This window comes from Carya illinoinensis, chromosome 14 (assembly GCF_018687715.1).
Source record: "Carya illinoinensis cultivar Pawnee chromosome 14, C.illinoinensisPawnee_v1, whole genome shotgun sequence".
NCBI lineage: Eukaryota > Viridiplantae > Streptophyta > Magnoliopsida > Fagales > Juglandaceae > Carya > Carya illinoinensis.
The window spans coordinates 6,655,929-6,675,144 of record NC_056765.1 but is presented as its reverse complement, the minus strand read 5'-3'; the positions used below and the strand labels follow the sequence as shown (position 1 = coordinate 6,675,144).

At 36.4% G+C, this 19,216-nt stretch overlaps 1 pseudogene; it reads left to right on the top strand.

The window, feature by feature from the left end:
• The first annotated feature begins 2,403 nt into the window (after positions 1–2,403).
• LOC122293466 overlaps positions 2,404–19,216 on the top strand; it is a 28,438-nt pseudogene continuing 11,625 nt past the window's right edge.

Sequence of the window (19,216 nt, the reverse complement as noted above, 5' to 3'; positions counted from 1 at the left end):
AGAATTTTTCAGCCGGCAGCCTTTTTCAGGGAAGTCAGAATCATAGAATGTCCTTTCCTTTGTTGGCGTAACAACGGTGAGTGGCGACGGGGAACGGCGAGTGGCTACAACTGAGGGTTTCTCGCGATTGAAGAAGACGAATTTTTTTTTTTCAGTGGTATTAGGGTTTGGTCTGGATGGAAATGACAGAATGGGTTTCTCGCCCTTGAAGAAGATGAAATTTAAAAAATTAGGTAGATTGGAAGAAGCTTTCACGGGAATGGACCAAGCTTCAGGGGATGAAATTTTTATGGCTTCAAGGTAGTTCTATAGCGACGGAGGGACGAAGCTTTACCGGGAATAGGTTTGAAGGTTGAGGCGACGGAAGGGACCAAACTTCACGGGATTAAATTTTTCTGGCTTGTAGTTTGAGGCGACGGAGGGACGAAGCTTTACCGGGAATAGGTTTGAAGGTTGAGGCGACGGAGGGACCAAACTTCACGGGATTAAATTTTTCTGGCTTGTAGTTTGAGGCGACGGAGGGACGAAGCTTTTACCGAGAATGGGTTTGAAGGTTGAGGCGACGGAGATCCAAGCTTACGGGCTTGAAATTTTTCTGGCTTTAAGTTGAACACGACAGAGATCCAAGTTGGGTTTGAAGGTTGAGGATACGGAGGTCCTTGACCAAGCTCGGGAATGGGAATGGGAATGGGAATGGGTTTGTAGGTTGAGGAAGACGTAAGACACGGAGGGACCAAGCTCGGTTTTGGAGGAAATGGGTATGAATATTGACGAAGCTTGGGAATGGGTTTCTGGCGCTCAAAGAGGATGAAATTGTTTAGTCTATAAAACATGCCACATGGATCTGCCACGTCAAGCGGGATGGTCAAGCGGGACGAAGCAGTGGTGGGCGTAGCTTTATCCCTAGTCATACCCTCGGTTCTAACGCCGGTTTGGATGGTCAACACAAATCTGACACGATATTAAGATGTACGGATAGTACTAGGGATCCCAGCGGGAGATGCAGCATTTTCCTAATATGTACCGTATATTAAACAGTAATGACAATAAAAATCTGACATGAGATAAAAATCTGACACGATATTAATATGTACCGTATATTAAACAGTAATAAACAATAAAAATCTGACATAAACAGTTAATAAACGGTACATAAATAGTATAATCGGATATAAACCATATATAAACAGTATATAAATAGTAAAAAATTCGATTATTTTTATTAAATAGTAAGATTCACAATTTTTTTAAATTTTAAAAATTAAAAATTATATCTTATCTTTTTATCTAAACACACATTTTTTTCTAAACTATTTTATTTCATCTTAATTCAAAAATTTTATTACTATTCAAAATATCTCATCTTATTTTAAATTTCTAATAACAAGACCCATATTATTACATGTGAATAAGATAGAACTTTTCTTTTTTGACACCAAGTGTCCGGATTAGTGTCTCGACTAATCCCGATAGTGCACAAATCCTTAATAAAGACTTTCTCACAAGTGTACCTCTAAAATTTAAGGAAATAACTCCCTAATTCAAAAGTTCTTAGAGATTATTTGTATTTAAGAAAGACTTGAACCTTAAACTTAAGAAGGTCAGAACATAAGTCGATTATGATAACGTGTAAAAACTTACTTCTAAATCAAAAGGGCAATCAATATTAGTGAGATTAATGAAACATAGAAGAAAATATTTATGTTACGCGTCAAAATATGTATTAAATTGATCTATAATTTTTGAATTATATATTCAAGTTTTAAGTTGGTGTTGAAAAACTCCACATACCATTAATATGGCATAAGTGACTTAGAAATTAAGTTAATTTTTTTTTTTTAATTTAACGTGTTAGTATAGAAGGTTGTTCTTCATGCTGACTTCTAAATAAAACTTTTCAATATTTTCAATTCTATCATCAAAAGCACAAAGGGATCATGGATATATCGTTTTATATAACTAAACTTACGTACTAGTATAACTTAACATATATAATAAGTTAAATTGTAAATTAAATTAATATAATACATAAAATTATGCTAATTTATAAATTTCTTTATATGAAATCTTATTAATATATATTATTTATAAATTTAATTATATAATATATATAATTTAACTAATTATATAATACAACGTACCCATGTACCATCTACATAATATAATTTGATTTGTAATATTGAGATTTTAAAATTTTTCTTCTAAATCAAATTATGTTATGTGCATGTAGGTGTTTGGTGTAAAGATCTTCAAATATAATTATTATAATATAATATATGCATATTTTACATATTATTCTAAAAATTTAAATTATAAAAAAATAATAAACTTAAACATTTATATTATATATTATTGGACACGAGCCAAACATAGTGCACGTTGCAACACAACCTACCTAGCAAACTCTCTCCATTTCCAACTCCTTGTTGCCTTCTTCATCATCGTCACCACTCGTTCTTGTTCTGAAACTGAGTCAAAATTTGTTATGGGTAGCACAAGCCGCCAGCTCCATGTATTCTTATTTCCCTTCATGGCCCCTGGCCATATGATACCAATGTTAGACATGGCCAAGCTATTCACAACCCGAGGTGTCAAAGCAACCATAATCACCACCCTGCTCAACGTCCCTATAGTTGCGAAAGCGATTGAAAGAACCAAAACTCGTGGCAATGGCGTCGTCAAGATTGATATCCAAACCATCGAGTTCCCGGCAGTAGAGGCCGGCCGCCCAGAAGGGTGCGAGGCTACTGACTCCAGGACTACCCATGAAAAGATGAGCACTTTCATCAGTTCCCTTAAGATGCTCCGGCAACCACTCGAGCAGCTACTGCAAAATCATGATCATCCTCATTGCATTATTGCTGACATGACCTTTCCATGGGCAATTGATGCTGCCGCTAAATTTGGTATCCCAGTGCTTGTTTTTAATTCGACCAGTATTTTTTCTACGTCCGCAGGGGTGAGCATGCGACAGTACAAGCCTGAAATGGAAGTTTCATCTGATTCTGAACCATTCTTCATCCCTAATTTTCCTGGAGAGATAAAGATGACAAGGATGAAACTGCCAACCTTCACTGATAACAAATATGTTAAAGCATTCTTTTCCGACTTCGCGAAAGAAGTTGGAGAATCCGAGGTGAGGAGCTATGGGGTTCTGTCCTTTAGCACAAAACCATGTCCATTAAACTCAAATTGTAGAGGATAAGCAGTAGTTAACTTGCTAACAGACAATAAATTCTTCTTGATTTCAGGAACTACTAACACATCTTTTAACAAAATCTGAGAATTAGGAGACCCAACCAAAGCCTGACCAACATGAGTGATTGGTAATACCTTTCCATTTCCTACCATTATTCCATCATGGCCTTGATATGGAGTTAGGGAATGGAGAATACCTTCATTGGAAGTCATGTGATCAGTAGCCCCAGTGTCAGGATGCCAGGAAGAGGTCTCTTGAGGTTCCTCTAGTTTGACTGCTGCAAAACTTTGAGGGAGACTGTCATGGGTAAAAGAATGATTAAACCTTTCAAAACACCTCAAGGCAGTGTGGTTCCTTTTGTTACAAATCTGACAGACAATGTCTTGTCTGTTTGTAGATTTGTTATGAGATGGGGAGGCACGATGATGGTTGCTGTAACTTTGAGTGGGAGGGGTATGTGATTTGGAACCAGGAGATGATCCTTGCACAAAACCACGGCCTTTGGATGTGAAAGAACCAGAGTTGGCATTGGATTTCTTGTGTTTAGATTGCTTTTGGCCATAGAAAACCATAGAGGAGTTATTAACATCAGTTTTGTACCTGTCTGTGTAGCTCTCCAATAGAGTTACAACTTCTGAGTAGGCAGGGACTGGAGGCCTAAGCATAGTGGCAGTAAAGACTTCAAATTCTTTACCAAGTCCATTAAGCAACCACCAGGACTTCTTATGTTCTGCTACAGGCTTGCCAATAGCAGCAAGTTCATCACACACAGTTTTGAATTTTCTAAGATATTCACCTAAGGAGTCAGATCCTTTGGTGATGGAGGTAAGTCTTTGCTTAAGAGCAAGACTTCTATCAGAGAAAACTCGTGCAAAGGCATGAACCAGAGCATGCCACACTTCTGAGGCAGTGTTCAGGCCAACAACAATGCCTAACACTTCCTCAGACAAGGTGGCTGTAAGCCAACCTTTAACCTTGGAGACATTGAGAGGGAGGTTCAATGTCACCTGTTATGAATCCTTGAAGATCATAACTTTCCAAAATGTTTAACATTTGAGTTTTCCAAAGCAGAAAATTGCTGGAAGTCAGTTTAAGAGAAACATAGTTGGACACATTTTGTGAGACAGGATAAGGATAAGGGTCAGAGGAAGATGAAAGATGTGAGGACTCAGAATTCTCCATTAGGGAAGGGGGAAAAAAAAAAAACACACAGCTCTATATCAACCCGTATAGGCTCTTGATACCATATAAATGTTTTGAGAAACACTATCTCACGAGTTGAGATAGAGAGTGTGACTGCATTCATATATATACCAATATACAATCTGGTGTCTATCTATGGAAAGACAACATAAAAGGAAAGATTTCTATACAGAACTATACAGCTAGCAGAGAACTTAATACACGTGATTTACTCCTATTAAATACTCATTAGTTGACTAGAGAGAATTGCTGAGAATATTCCTGATATGTTGCTGTGATCATGAGCTAATATCCTTGATTGATGCACAGCTGATTGTTTTGATTTCATTCCTAATACCAGCCTCCAAATCATGAATTTGGTTAAAAAGAAAAAAGAAAAAGAAAATAGGTTTCTTTCTTTCTTCGATCTGTTCATCCATAACATCTATCTATCATCAAGAAATTAGTTGTTGCATGATTCAAAAGATAAACAAGAAGTCAACATTATCACCTGGAAACCACTTGGGGCCCTTAACACTAGTACGGTTGCATATCTGAAGGTCACGTAGTACTTGTCCGACCTTATCTTCACGTCCATGTCAGACATGAGTCGGTGGTAGTCCCACTAGAGCTGTTACCGCGGTTCAAGCTTTCAGAGTACTTCACTGATCAACAAGAATATGACGGGTGGCAAAAGAGTGAAAGCTCTCGAGGCTGTTCTCCTCTTGCATCCCCGCTTGTCACTGGATAATTAGTCATATCCTACTGCACAACCACTGCGGCAAATTATTCAAAAGGAAAAAGTCTTCTTGTAAGTTTACTTTACACATCAATTCACATGTTAATATTGATTTGTAAGGTATATATTTAGAAAAAATCTACACAACCTTTCAACACTTTAACATTCTACTTTTTTTTTTTAAATTTTTTAATATTTTTTTTGAATTTATTCTTTTTAAATTAATTTAATTATTTTATTCATTATTTATATATTAAATATTTAATAAAAAATAAAATAATAAAAATTAAAAAAAAAAAGTGGGGTGTTGGTATAAATGTTTTGAGAAACACTATCTCACGAGTTGAGATAGAGAGTGTGACTGCATTCATATATATACCAATATACAATCTGGTGTCTATCTATGGAAAGACAACATAAAAGGAAAGATTTCTATACAGAACTATACAGCTAGCAGAGAACTTAATACACGTGATTTACTCCTATTAAATACTCATTAGTTGACTAGAGAGAATTGCTGAGAATATTCCTGATATGTTGCTGTGATCATGAGCTAATATCCTTGATTGATGCACAGCTGATTGTTTTGATTTCATTCCTAATATTCCCCCTCAAACTTGGCTGTGGTAGAAAGCAAAGACCAAGTTTGTTACACAGCTGTTTGAATTGAGTCTTGAGTAAAGGCTTGGTGAACAAATATGCAAGCTGGTCATGGGAGGTGACAAATTTAGTTTCTAAGGAACCAAGTGCCACCCGTTCCCTTACATAGTGATAATCAAGTTCTATGTGCTTTGTCCGAGCATGTAGAACTGGATTTACTGTCATAAATACCAAGTTAATTCTGCTGCAGTGGAAGCCATGGCTCTATATTCTGCTTCTGCACTAGACCTTGCAACTGTTGGTTGCTTCTTTGCACTCCAAGAGATGCAATTGCTACCAAGAAAGGTACAATAGCCTGAGGTGGATCTCCTTGTAGTGGGGCAACCAGCCCAATCAGCATCTGAGAAGCCATATAAGTCGAGGCTGCTGTTTGAGGTGATGTGCAGACCAAGTGCAGCTGTGCCTTGCAAGTACCTGAGGATTCTTTTAACAAGTTGGAAATGAGCCACAGTAGGTACTTGTAAGAATTGACAAACATAGTTCACACTAAATGATAAGTCTGGTCTGGTGAAGGTGAGGTACTGAAGACCACCAACAAGACTTCTATAAAGGGTAGGATCATCAAATAGCTGGTCAGAGGCAGATATGAGTTGTCCTGTGGTTGGCATAGGGGTTGCCAAGGGCTTGCATTCATGCATGTTGGCTCGAGTGAGTAATTCCACAATGTACCTATGCTGATTCAAGAAAAGATCAGGACCAACCTTGTGGACTTCGATCCCCAAAAAATGATGGAGAAACCCCAAGTCTTTGATAGAAAATTGAGTGCTGAGTTGAGAGATGAGCCACTGAATTCTCTGTGGATTATCTCCTGTGACCACCATGTCATCCACATAGAGGAGAAGAATAAGGACTCCATGGTCTGAGTGACAAATAAAAAGACTTGGGTCTGCTGAGCTTGAGAAGAAACCAAGTTGCAACAGAAAAACACTCAACCTGTCAAACCAAGCTCTAGGAGCTTGTTTGAGGCCATACAAGGCACGGTTGAGCTTACATACATGGTGAGGGCACTTGGTATCTTCAAATCCAGGTGGTTGCTGCATGTAAACAGGGGTGTTAAGAAAACCATGTAAAAAAGCATTCTTAACATCTAATTGGTGAAGTTCCCAGTGTTTAACAGTGGCAAGAGTGAGGACAGTTCTAATACTTGCAGGTTTCACAACTGGTGAAAAAGTTTCTGAAAAATCCACTCCATCAACTTGACTGAAACCTTTAGCAACTAGTCTGGCTTTAAGTCTCTCAAGAGTACTATCAGCCTTAAGCTTGGCTTTATAAACCCACTTGCACCCAATTACATTCACACCCTCAGGTTTGGGAACCAATTTCCAAGTATTGTTCTTGGCAAGTGCATCAAGTTCCTCTTTCATGGCAGCAGACCAACCAGAATGTTTCAATGCAGATTTAACTGACTTTGGTTCACTAGGTATAGGAACAATGTGATGCAGGTTGGCATACCGAGGGTTAGGTTTGTGAATGCCACATCGAGCCCTGGTTTGCATAGGATGGGTAGTTTGAAGGGGTTGGTCAGCAGGTGGAACTGAGGTGGGTGGTGATGGATGAGGCAGGTCATGTGCTTGTGGAGAGTCAATGGGAGCAACATGAGATGAGGAAGGAGTATTCTGAGGTAATGATAAAGAAGGGGGAGTATAAGCTGAGGGCAGTGGATGCACTGCAGGCTCCTTAGACTGCATTGGAGGCTCTTCCCAATTAGTGAAGGTGGAAAGTTCACCCTCAACAGTAGGAGATGCATAAAGCATAGTGGGTGTAGAGTAAGGTAAAACTGACTCATCAAACACCACATGTCTTGAGGTATAGATACGGCCAGTGGGTGGATAAAGGCATAGATATCCTTTGTGTTTATTGCTATAGCCAATAAAAACACAAGGTAAGGATTTGGGTTCAAGCTTGTGAGACCTATAGTCTCCAAGATAGGGAAAACATCTGGACCCGAGGGTTCTGAGTACAGTATAGTCAGGGTGTTTGGCATAAAGTCTAAAGAAGGGTGAGTCCATATTAAGCACAGGGGTAGGGAGCCTATTTAATAAGAAAACTGCAGTAGAAAAGCAGTCTAGCCAAAACCTGGGTGGTAATTTTGCATGAAACATCATGGTTAGCCCAAGATTTGTGATACTCCTATGCTTTCTTTCTGCCTTCCCATTCTGTTCAGGAGTTTTGGGACAAGCAGACTGATGAATAATCCCATTATTTTGAAGATATGCAATCAGCTTGGCATCATTAAACTCCCCCCCTTCATCAGTTTGAAATACTCAAATCTTAGCATCAAATTGACACTTAACAAACATATGAAACTGAATAAAAGCTGAGTGCAGATCAGATTTGTGCTTGAGAGGAATCAACCATGTAAAATTTGTAGCTTCATCAACAAATATGGCATAAAATTTAAACTTGTCCCTTGAAAGAGTAGGAGCTGGTCCCCATAAATCACAATGGATTTTATCAAAAGGAACAGTAACAGTGTGGTTTCTGGAAAGAAAAGGCAACTTGCATGTTTTTCCCATTTGACAACTTGTACAAATTTGTGAGGAAGATTGTTTTGACTCAAGAGTAATAAACTTTTTATTACAAAGAAAGTCTAAAATTCTTGAGTTGGGATGTCCAAGCCTTTGATGCCATTGCTCCTTATTTGTAGATCGAAATCTAGAAGAGTAAAAACTCTCTTTATTCTGAGAACTGGAAGCAGAATCAAAAATGTATAGGCCCCTCTGATTCTTGCCTGTTGCCACTGTCTTCTGAGTTATCCTGTCCTTTAGCACAAAACCATGTCCATTAAACTCAAATGGTAGAGGATAAGCAGTAGTTAACTTGCTAACAGACAATAAATTCTTCTTGATTTCAGGAACTACTAACACATCTTTTAACAAAATCTGAGAATTAGGAGACTCAACCAAAGCCTGACCAACATGAGTGATTGGTAATACCTTTCCATTTCCTACCATTATTCCATCATGGCCTTGATATGGAGTTAGGGAATAGAGAATACCTTCATTGGAAGTCATGTGATCAGTAGCCCCAGTGTCAGGATGCCAGGAAGAGGTCTCTTGAGGTTCCTCTAGTTTGACTGCTGCAAAACTTTGAGGGAGACTGTCATGGGTAAAAGAATGATTAAACCTTTCAAAACACCTCAAGGCAGTGTGGTTCCTTTTGTTACAAATCTGACAGACAATGTCTTGTCTGTTTGTAGATTTGTTATGAGATGGGGAGGCACGATGATGGTTGCTGTAACTTTGAGTGGGAGGGGTATGTGATTTGGAACCAGGAGATGATCCTTGCACAAAACCACGACCTTTGGATGTGAAAGAACCAGAGTTGGCATTGGATTTCTTGTGTTTAGATTGCTTTTGGCCATAGAAAACCATAGAGGAGTTATTAACATCAGTTTTGTACCTGTCTGTGTAGCTCTCCAATAGAGTTACAACTTCTGAGTAGGCAGGGACTGGAGGCCTAAGCATAGTGGCAGTAAAGACTTCAAATTCTTTACCAAGTCCATTAAGCAACCACCAGGACTTCTTATGTTCTGCTACAGGCTTGCCAATAGCAGCAAGTTCATCACACACAGTTTTGAATTTTCTAAGATATTCACCTAAGGAGTCAGATCCTTTGGTGATGGAGGTAAGTCTTTGCTTAAGAGCAAGACTTCTATCAGAGGAAACTCGTGCAAAGGCATGAACCAGAGCATGCCACACTTCTGAGGCAGTGTTCAGGCCAACAACAATGCCTAACACTTCCTCAGACAAGGTGGCTGTAAGCCAACCTTTAACCAATCGATCAGACCTGCGCCACTTGGAATACAGTGGGTTAGGCTGAGAAGGATTACCTTGGAGACATTGAGAGGGAGGTTCAATGTCACCTGTTATGAATCCTTGAAGATCATAACTTTCCAAAATGTTTAACATTTGAGTTTTCCAAAGCAGAAAATTGCTGGAAGTCAGTTTAAGAGAAACATAGTTGGACACATTTTGTGAGACAGGATAAGGATAAGGGTCAGAGGAAGATGAAAGATGTGAGGACTCAGAATTCTCCATTAGGGAAGGGGAAAAAAAAAAAAAAAAACACACAGCTCTATATCAACCCGTATAGGCTCTTGATACCATATAAATGTTTTGAGAAACACTATCTCACGAGTTGAGATAGAGAGTGTGACTGCATTCATATATATACCAATATACAATCTGGTGTCTATCTATGGAAAGACAACATAAAAGGAAAGATTTCTATACAGAACTATACAGCTAGCAGAGAACTTAATACACGTGATTTACTCCTATTAAATACTCATTAGTTGACTAGAGAGAATTGCTGAGAATATTCCTGATATGTTGCTTTGATCATGAGCTAATATCCTTGATTGATGCACAGCTGATTGTTTTGATTTCATTCCTAATAGTTGGGAGGTTATGTAGCAAAACCCATATATTTAACAAGATGATATGAATTAAAAGTAGAAATAATTTTCATGAAATAGAAATTTTTTTTCTTTTTTTAAAAACTTTTTTATAATTTTTTTACATAAAAAAAAATAATCGGTGCACGAATTAGTATACAGAATCTACTTATAACTAGCAAAGCTCTATTCAAGATGCCTTCGATAGAGCCATTGAAATTGGGAAGAACAATGAATCTATGCAAGTACTTCGTAATGCTGTTATGGCTCTTCCTCCCTTCATTTCTCTGCCAATAATGCATATACATTTTCCTCTATTCGAATTATTAACTAGAAATACTATAAAATATAATGAGAAAATTAAATTTATAGACTCACATGATTTTGCATAACAGTTATTCTACATACAGTCTCAATTTGGAGACTGCTCCTACAAGTCCATCCAATTATATTTAAAAAAATTAAAATTACAATAATATCTTTTTTAAAATGATTTTTTTCCTTTTATCCTCATCTATCAATGGCATAAGCAGTGCCTCACTCATGACATAAATAAAATTTATCTTTATATAATACGTTAGATCTAATTTATAATAAAAATAATTTTACAATCAACCTACCACATTAAATTAAATCATTTTATAAATTTATTTGGCTATATTTATTTGTGTTAAAAAGTATTTCTATGTCAAATATTTTCAATCCTTCTACGTATATACAATGCATTCTAGCTTACCCTTTTTACATTGGTAAAAATTTTGTTCCTTTAACTCTTCTCAGACTACTTTCTTTTTACCCATATTATTTGAATTCTATGTAGTACGAAATAATCTTTTTTTAGTAAAGCTTTTGATACTTTGGCGGTTCTTGTTGTTGTTGTTGTTTTTTTCTTTCTTTTTTTTTTTTTTTTTTTAATATATGGGTATTTTAAGGTATGTGACTATCAACCAGTCATGGTAAGCATCTATTTTACTAAGAACCATCAGAGGAGTCCGGTGGTTCTTTGGCTTAACTGTTGGAACAACAAGGGGATGTAAAAAGAAAAAAATAGTGATAGAAAGTTTGTTTCAAGACGTGTTACAAATGTCATTTTTCTTAAGACAATATTCGCCCCCATCAATTATAGTATATATACAGGTTATAAGCGAATTTACCTTCAAGATACAATGAAACTCAGAACAAGTCTTTTTATTTAACTGCACTATATACACATGAAATTAGACCACAAATACTCTCATATTTTACTATTCAACCAAGATATTAGAAATCTGTTATCTGCAAAATGAATAGATCCTAATGACAAATTTTGAAGAAATGAAGACTTTTGAAAGAGAGAGAATTTCAAAATTTTGAGATTATGTAATTTTATTTTCTATATTAAATTCGTAGGCCAATAAGTCTATTTATAAAGGGCTAAAGGATGTGAATGAAAAGTTCATTCTTCTATCTGATCCGAAGAGGTATATTAATTATGTCTGTCACAAAGTGACACAATTGTTGCACCTAGTCCAACGGTCATGTTGCCTACTTCCATCCGGTTTGCCCAAGTTCGAGTCCCAACTAGTATTTGCAAAGCGCCTATTCACATGAGCCACGCCTAATGCATTGGATTTTCCAATATAAACCTTAAAAAGTTTCCTTGGACGATATTCTCTCTTTCTAAAATAATTCGTAACTTTCAAAAATAAATTCCAACATATTATTAATAATAAATATAATATATATTATTTTGAAAATATTTCCAACGTTAACGGCAGACCAGGTTTCGTTTACAAAAGCGGGATCATTTTTTTTTTAAACTATAAATGTATTTATGTTTCTTTTTAGTTTGTCTTGTCTGAAATAACCCAACTTGTTTGGTCATTTGAGAAAATTAGATCAGAGTCCTGTGTGTTTATGGTTTCGGAGTATTTTTTTGTTTTGTTTGAATATTAGCAATCTTTAAGGGGCATGTAGAGAAATTCATGCCAAAGTGTAACGTTTTTCTTGGCTTACTGAAAGTAAAGTTTGGGTCTTACCATGTTTTGTTTGATTCTAGTATGGTCCGCAGAATATTACACGTCTCATATGAGTTATATTCCCTTTCTTGCTCATGCTTAATTTGTTGATGTCCTTGATCATCAAGACTTCATTGCGTAGACAACTTGTGACTCTTTTATGTTTGAACTCGTTTGTTATCATCAAAATCCATCGATAGAGATAGAGTTATATGATGCTTGAAACCTTGAGTTCAACAAACTTATTCACCATTCTGTTCCAATTTTGAGGCTTTGGGAACTGCTGAAATGGTTGCTGACTTGGTGCTGGGCAATCCAATCCTGGGAGAGTTGGTAGTGGCGCGTTTTGCTGTTCAAAGCCAATGTTGGTGATAAAACGAGAGCTAGGGCAGCTATTATAACTAGGTTTTGAACTGCAAGCCTGCAGAGCAAGAGTGCATCTCAATTGGAGTGGGACTACACTTGATGAGGTACGCCAAACAAACATTTGCTGAAATGAACAAAACCATTTGTACCGAGGTGAAGTACCTATCAAATAAATAAATAAAATCATCATTGTGTGAAGCACATTGGATATGTTGGACATGTCAAATGGATATGCTGTCCCGTGATGCCAACTTTCGAAGCAATATTGGATGTATCTGGGTATAAACCATTGAATGGTACTTTTGCAGGACCCCATCTATTCTTGAGCTTGGGATCTCCATTCCGGCTCATGATTTTTCCCTCTATCTCTTTAAGTGTGCCATTAAACTTCTCAAATTTATGTCGAACCTCTTCATTATCTGTCCACTCAAATGGCCTTTGGCCCAAGTACACTTCGTCTGATGTGTGCCATGAGAGGACCTCCACTAATGCTACACCAATGGACATTTCAAATGTGCCAGGCAACATCTTAAGATAGTATTTGTCTGGATCCTTGAGGAATTCAGCATATTCAAATGTTCCTTCCTTTGGAATGAACTTTTGACATAGTGTGGGACGATTGGGAGGGTAACCGACATATGTGTATTGCCCAAAGTTCACCAAAGCATGGATTGCAGATGCTATCCATATGAGAATTGTTAAAGTCTCTATTAGGGTTGAGCATGTTGTCATTTGATACCACCATTCCTTGTGGCACTTATCGCCATGACCTACATATTGTATTTCCCACCACCATGCTTGGAGTTTTGAATTAGTCTCGACAGAATTATCGTCTTCGTAGAAGATTGAGCAAAACTCTGTGACCCATGTCTGATGGCAGTCCATATCTCAAGTCCATCTGCTCCATAGGGATAGTCCTCAAAGAGTAGCTGAACTCCAGTGGGATTGTTTGGATCTTCATCTTCCAGGGCCATACCTCTGGAGGAATTTTTCCATGAAGATCTAATTATCAGAATATGGAGGTATAGATGCTCTCTAAATCTTGGAAAAAAAAAAAAAAAAAAAAAAAAAGAGGCATTACCTTGGTTGCATCTGTGGCAGCTGTGACATGAGAAAATTTCCACACTAATCTCATATCCATAGATCCAGCTAGAAGATCTCATAGATTACTAGGAGAGGAAATTGGGAATTTTAATGGCAAAAGAACAAGGGACTGGCAAAAGAGAATGTGATTTCCACTTGTTCTAGATTATCTAGCCAATTTACCTTACTCGCATAAAAAATCAATGATAATTTTGTGGAGTACCTTTTAACTAGATCAGCAGGAAGGCCTTGCTCATCAAATCTCCACCCCTTGTGAAGCTCAGAAGACAACTCCATGGAGACTTCACCAGAAAACAATATTTTCTCAAGGATTCCTCCTGAGTTGATGAGGATTCTCCGAGCCAATGCATTTATGTGCATGGTGTCTTTGAAATGAGGATTCAGTAAATGATGGATCGGATGCATCTCACTCAACTGCCTTCTAGTGGCAATGATGAATGGTTCGACTACTGCATGGGTTTGTAGCCTAAAAAACCAATATATATTTTCATATAATATATATATATATTTTATGGGAACCTGGTGTTCGAAAAAAAGTCCTGACCATTCTAAGATATATTGTCACAAGTATGTACAACTATTAGCTAAGAATACCTCTGCCCATTATTAGGTAGACAAGCATATATGTAAGAACAGTTAAACTTGGGTGCATAGAATTGCTCAACTCACCAATGGCTGATTAGATGATGATAGACAGAGTCGTTAGTTGCAACATGAGCTTTAGCAAGCTGCCACAATGCTGCTCCAGTCCCTTGACTTGATGGAACAAACACCCTATTGATCTCGTTGCCATCATTCGAGCCAGTCAAGCTAAGTTCTATTGCTATTGGCTTTAGCGTGTCATCACTCCTTAACAATAGTAGTGTTCGAAATGCATAAACACAAACACCCTTTGTGTTTATTCTGCTTATATATGGCATTAGGTAGTCATGGTGATCTAAAATGAATAGCCTCCATTGATTCATTGCTTCTGAATTCATTGGAAGTAAAAAAAAGAGAAGTCATGCCTGAGAACTGACCTCAAATATTTACTTGAATTTCTGATCCAACAATTATACCCTTTGCTATTATTTTTGCATGCTGTTAGTAAAACTACTACTTAGATTAGTGTTTGCCTTTACCTCAACAACAGTCAGATCACCAAGGTTGTGCTCTATGTGTGATCTCTTTATTGAACTTCTCACTCCATTTTTGTCATGTGGCGGAAATACCTGCAAGTCAAGTCATAGTAAACATTTCAATCAGTTAGGCATACTAATATTACACTTTTATACCTGGCAGTGGTGAAATTGCCAACCAGTAAGGCTGAACACATCTGGCTTGAGGTACTTATCTTAGTAGTTGGAAATTGTGAATCAAGAGAAAGAAATTCTTGCTTTAAGGCACTGTGGTAGATTTACTTTCAACATATATAAGATGTTGAAAGAATTTAAATATATGAACCTTAGCTGTGACATTTGCTTAAACTTGGCCCATAAGGGTAGAAGGTACCTCCAAGCACTAGAGTCGCGTTGGATTAATTCCAGCAAGCATCTGGCGCCCAAAGGGAAAGGAAGGACGTTCACATCCCATCTTCACCTAATCCTATCTCTCCTTCAGACTCACCATTAGAGATTGACTCTACAGAACACGGTAAAATTCTAATAGTCATAAAAGTTATTAATTAAGGTTATACTAGAAAATTGATTACAATGTTATATATCATGATGAGTTCACAATACAATCTCATCAAGGTCGAGGACTACTAAAGATGTGACGTTGGAAAAATATCGTAAGGTGGGTAAGATCAAGGTTAACATTCTTGACGAACATACTAGAGGTGAAGGACAACCAGCAGCTTGGCTTGCATCACATATGGGTGTTCTTACACAAACTTATGCACCTTTGGCAACAAGTTCATGGAAGAAAGTCTCCCAAGATGTTAAAGAGCTTATCAAGAAGCATTGTTTGATAATGTTTAAACATTTATTTAATTGGTAAATTTTTATATTTTACTTAAAGTTAGAATATTATAAATGATAATATGCTTGTCTAAATTTTGGTCGGAGAGAGGAACGTAAGACTGTGGAAGAGCTTATGAGTAATGCATTCTGCAAATATAAGGTGAGGTGTTATGAGCATTATAATAAGTTTGAGAATATGGAAAATGCACGCCAACATCCTTTTCAAGATGTCCAACCTTCTGAGTGGGAAAAACTTTTGTAACATATTTGAAGATCCATCATATAAGGTATAATTAAATTAATTATTTTAGCCGTCCTATTTTTAATTTTGCTTTCTAATATTTTCAATTTCTATATAGGAGTGAAGTTCTATAAACAAAATAAATAGATCAAAATTGAAGATTAATCATCATGCAGGCTCAAGATCTTTCCACCGCCTCTCTGAGAAATTGGTATTGCTATTTTTTTTATATAGTTAACTGAATATATGAATCCTAATGACTTTATATTTTAACAAATATTTATTGTAATAAGACTCAGATGCCAATTATGATCTGACAAAATTATATATTGCATCACATACTAATCGTAATGGAGAGTGGAGTTATCCTGATGCCTGTGAAAATTATGTAAGTATTATAATTTTTTTAAATAAATATATTAGAATATTTATGATGATATTAACTCTTTATCTTATGTGTAGGTAAAATGGTTGCTATACATGCTGAATCTGCGTCAGATCAAAATTCCTCAACAAATAATATTGAGATTTTTACACAAGTTTTGGTTCAACGTTCAGGATATTTGAGGGGTTTGGTTCGCTGTGTAAAACCTTCTCCCTCTTCCTCTTATTTCGGGTTTGCCTCTACGGCCTCTATAGCGCAAGAGAATGCGAATTGCAAAATCGAAAAATTGGTTGCAAGGCAGCATGAGTTAGAGGCTCAATTGGCGAAATAAGCAAACATGTAGATGCGCCTCAAACAACATGAAGAACAACAAGAAGAGTTCAGGAGAGAGATGCAACTCTAAATGTAGCAGTTTATGCAACAATACAGGCCTCCAAGCAACTAATGGTTTTTTATGTATTGCTGTATGAGATTATCTAATTATGTATGAACAATGTCAATCTCATGGTTATTTATTAGTTCTCACTTATTATAAAACTTTTGTGAGTATTAAACAGTTTCTAATGTATGTTTTTCAAATATTATGAATGTTTATTTGGTTTTTTATTATTATGGGGTTTTAATAAAATAATAGTCATTTGAACGACCATGTAACGTTCGAACATTATTGATTAAACCGTTCGAACGGCATCAGATGATCAAATAACGTTCAAACGCAATTTATTATCGTAGCGTTCGAGCACAACTTTCATCCGTTCGATCCATTCCTTTAACGCTCGAATGGAAAGCTATTTTATACCGTTTGAACGTTATCAAAAGGTGTGATCATTCGAACGTATTTTCTTAATCGTTCAAACAATTTAATTATGTTCGAAAATAAAATAGTAACCATTCGAATGATATTCTGGAACGAACTTAAACCGTGACAAAAAAATTAAACGTTCGAACGGTATCAAACAGTCAATTTCAAAATCATCTCAAAAGATATATTTTAGGACGAAAATGGTGATTTTCATCCCAAAATATCTTCTGGGACAGTGTTGTAGGGACGATCTTGGGACGATTTTTTTTTCCCAAAAAATTTTCTGGGACGAAATCCCCACAATTTGGGAAAAAAAATTTTGTCCAAAAAAACAATTTTGTTGTAGTGCCAACTTCATCTATGAGTGAGAGAAGCAGTGGATTTAGAACGTTCCTACAGTTCAAACGTCATGCATGACGTATAAGAAGATGGAGTCTTCTAAAGTGTTTGTGTGGTAGAGGACTAAGAGGGACCGTGCTAGGAAATTAGGGGGGGGGGGGGGGGGGGGGGGGGGGGGTTCCTTTGAAGCAGGAGGGGATGCTAGTCATAAGTTAGAACCCAGGATGGCCAACACAAATGAGATGTTTTCATCTCATCTATACCGTATATTAGTTTTTTCTATTTAAATATACTATATTTTATCCCTAAATTTTAAAAACATTTCCTTAAATAAACAGTATATAAACATTAAAAATCTGACACTAAAAATATATGAATAGTGCATGAACAGTATATGAACAATATAATCTGACATAAACAGTACATGAACAGTATGTAAACAGTGCATGGATAGTAGACTATTCAGCTACTCTCACTACAAGAGAAAGGGTTTTTTGCAGCGATTTTAGCATCGTTGGAAGTAAAAGCACGCATTAAGTCACCAATTCCAAAAATTAAATAGTAAGACCCACAACTTTTTCAAATTCCAAAAATTAAAAACTATTTTATCTCATCTCACTATCTAAACACACATTTTTTTACAAACTATTTCAACTCATCCTAACTCAAAAATTTCATTACTATTCAAAATATCTCATTCCATCTTAAATCTTCAATAGCATGACCCATATTATTACATGTGAATAGGAAAGTAGAACATTTTTTTTAATTTTTGGCACCAAGTGTCCGGATCAGTATCCCGACTAATTCCGATAATGCATAGGCCATTGACAAGGACTTTCTCACAAGTGTACCTCTAGTAAGTCAAAAAAACAACTCCCTGATTCGATCGCTCTTAGAGATTATTTGTATCCAAGAAACAAAAAGATCGAAACCCAAAAAAGAAAACAAAAGGGAAAAAAACAATGAAATATATTGTTGATAAACTCTTATATCTTCTTGAGAGCAGGTCTTTCCTGGAGCTTGGACAGCCATTTTAATTTCTCTTGACAATGCCGGCCTTTGGAACCTTCGTGCAGTGAATCTTAATTCATGGTATCTAGGGCAAGAAGTTTATGTGAATGTAGTAAACCCAGAGAATGATGGCACTGAAGTTCCTTTGCCTGACAATACTATATATTGCGGCTTACTTTCTTCGTTACAAAAGTAAGAAGGCAAACACAACTGCACCTTGTCAGTTTGATTAATATTATACTATATTTATGCAATGGAAATCAAAATGCTTTTGCAATAATCTATATATATATATATATATACTGAAAAGTTACTTTCCATCATTTCTTTGAGGTAATTTTCCATAAATCATCCAAATATACCATCATGAATATACAATTCATACAAACAAACACCTTCCATCCCCTTAACCAATAATTTTATTTGTTTGTTTCTTGTCTGCAGTGATCAGGCTCATAGAGTCAAGTTCTCTGGTGCACCGTCCTCATCATATGTAAGTAGAAGAATTTTGGTTATAGTAGTGATAGCATTCTTAGGAGCTTGCATATGGTAATCAAGTTGGATTGAATGAGCAAGCATTATGTATTAAGTAATTGAACAAGATATTTTTTTATGTAGTTTGAGGAATAGTGGAATAAAAAATATATAGGTTTCATTTGTTTCCACGGGAAGGGAAATCAAGGGAATGGAGTACTGTAGAATATTGCTGGATGAAAAGCATGTAAAATTGTAATTCTATTGTGTATCATTGTAATTTTGAAACTGAATGTATTACTGATCAAGTGTTGTGATGTAAAATTACAATGCCAACATCTACAGCTTGTAATTAAAGACATGCATAATGTC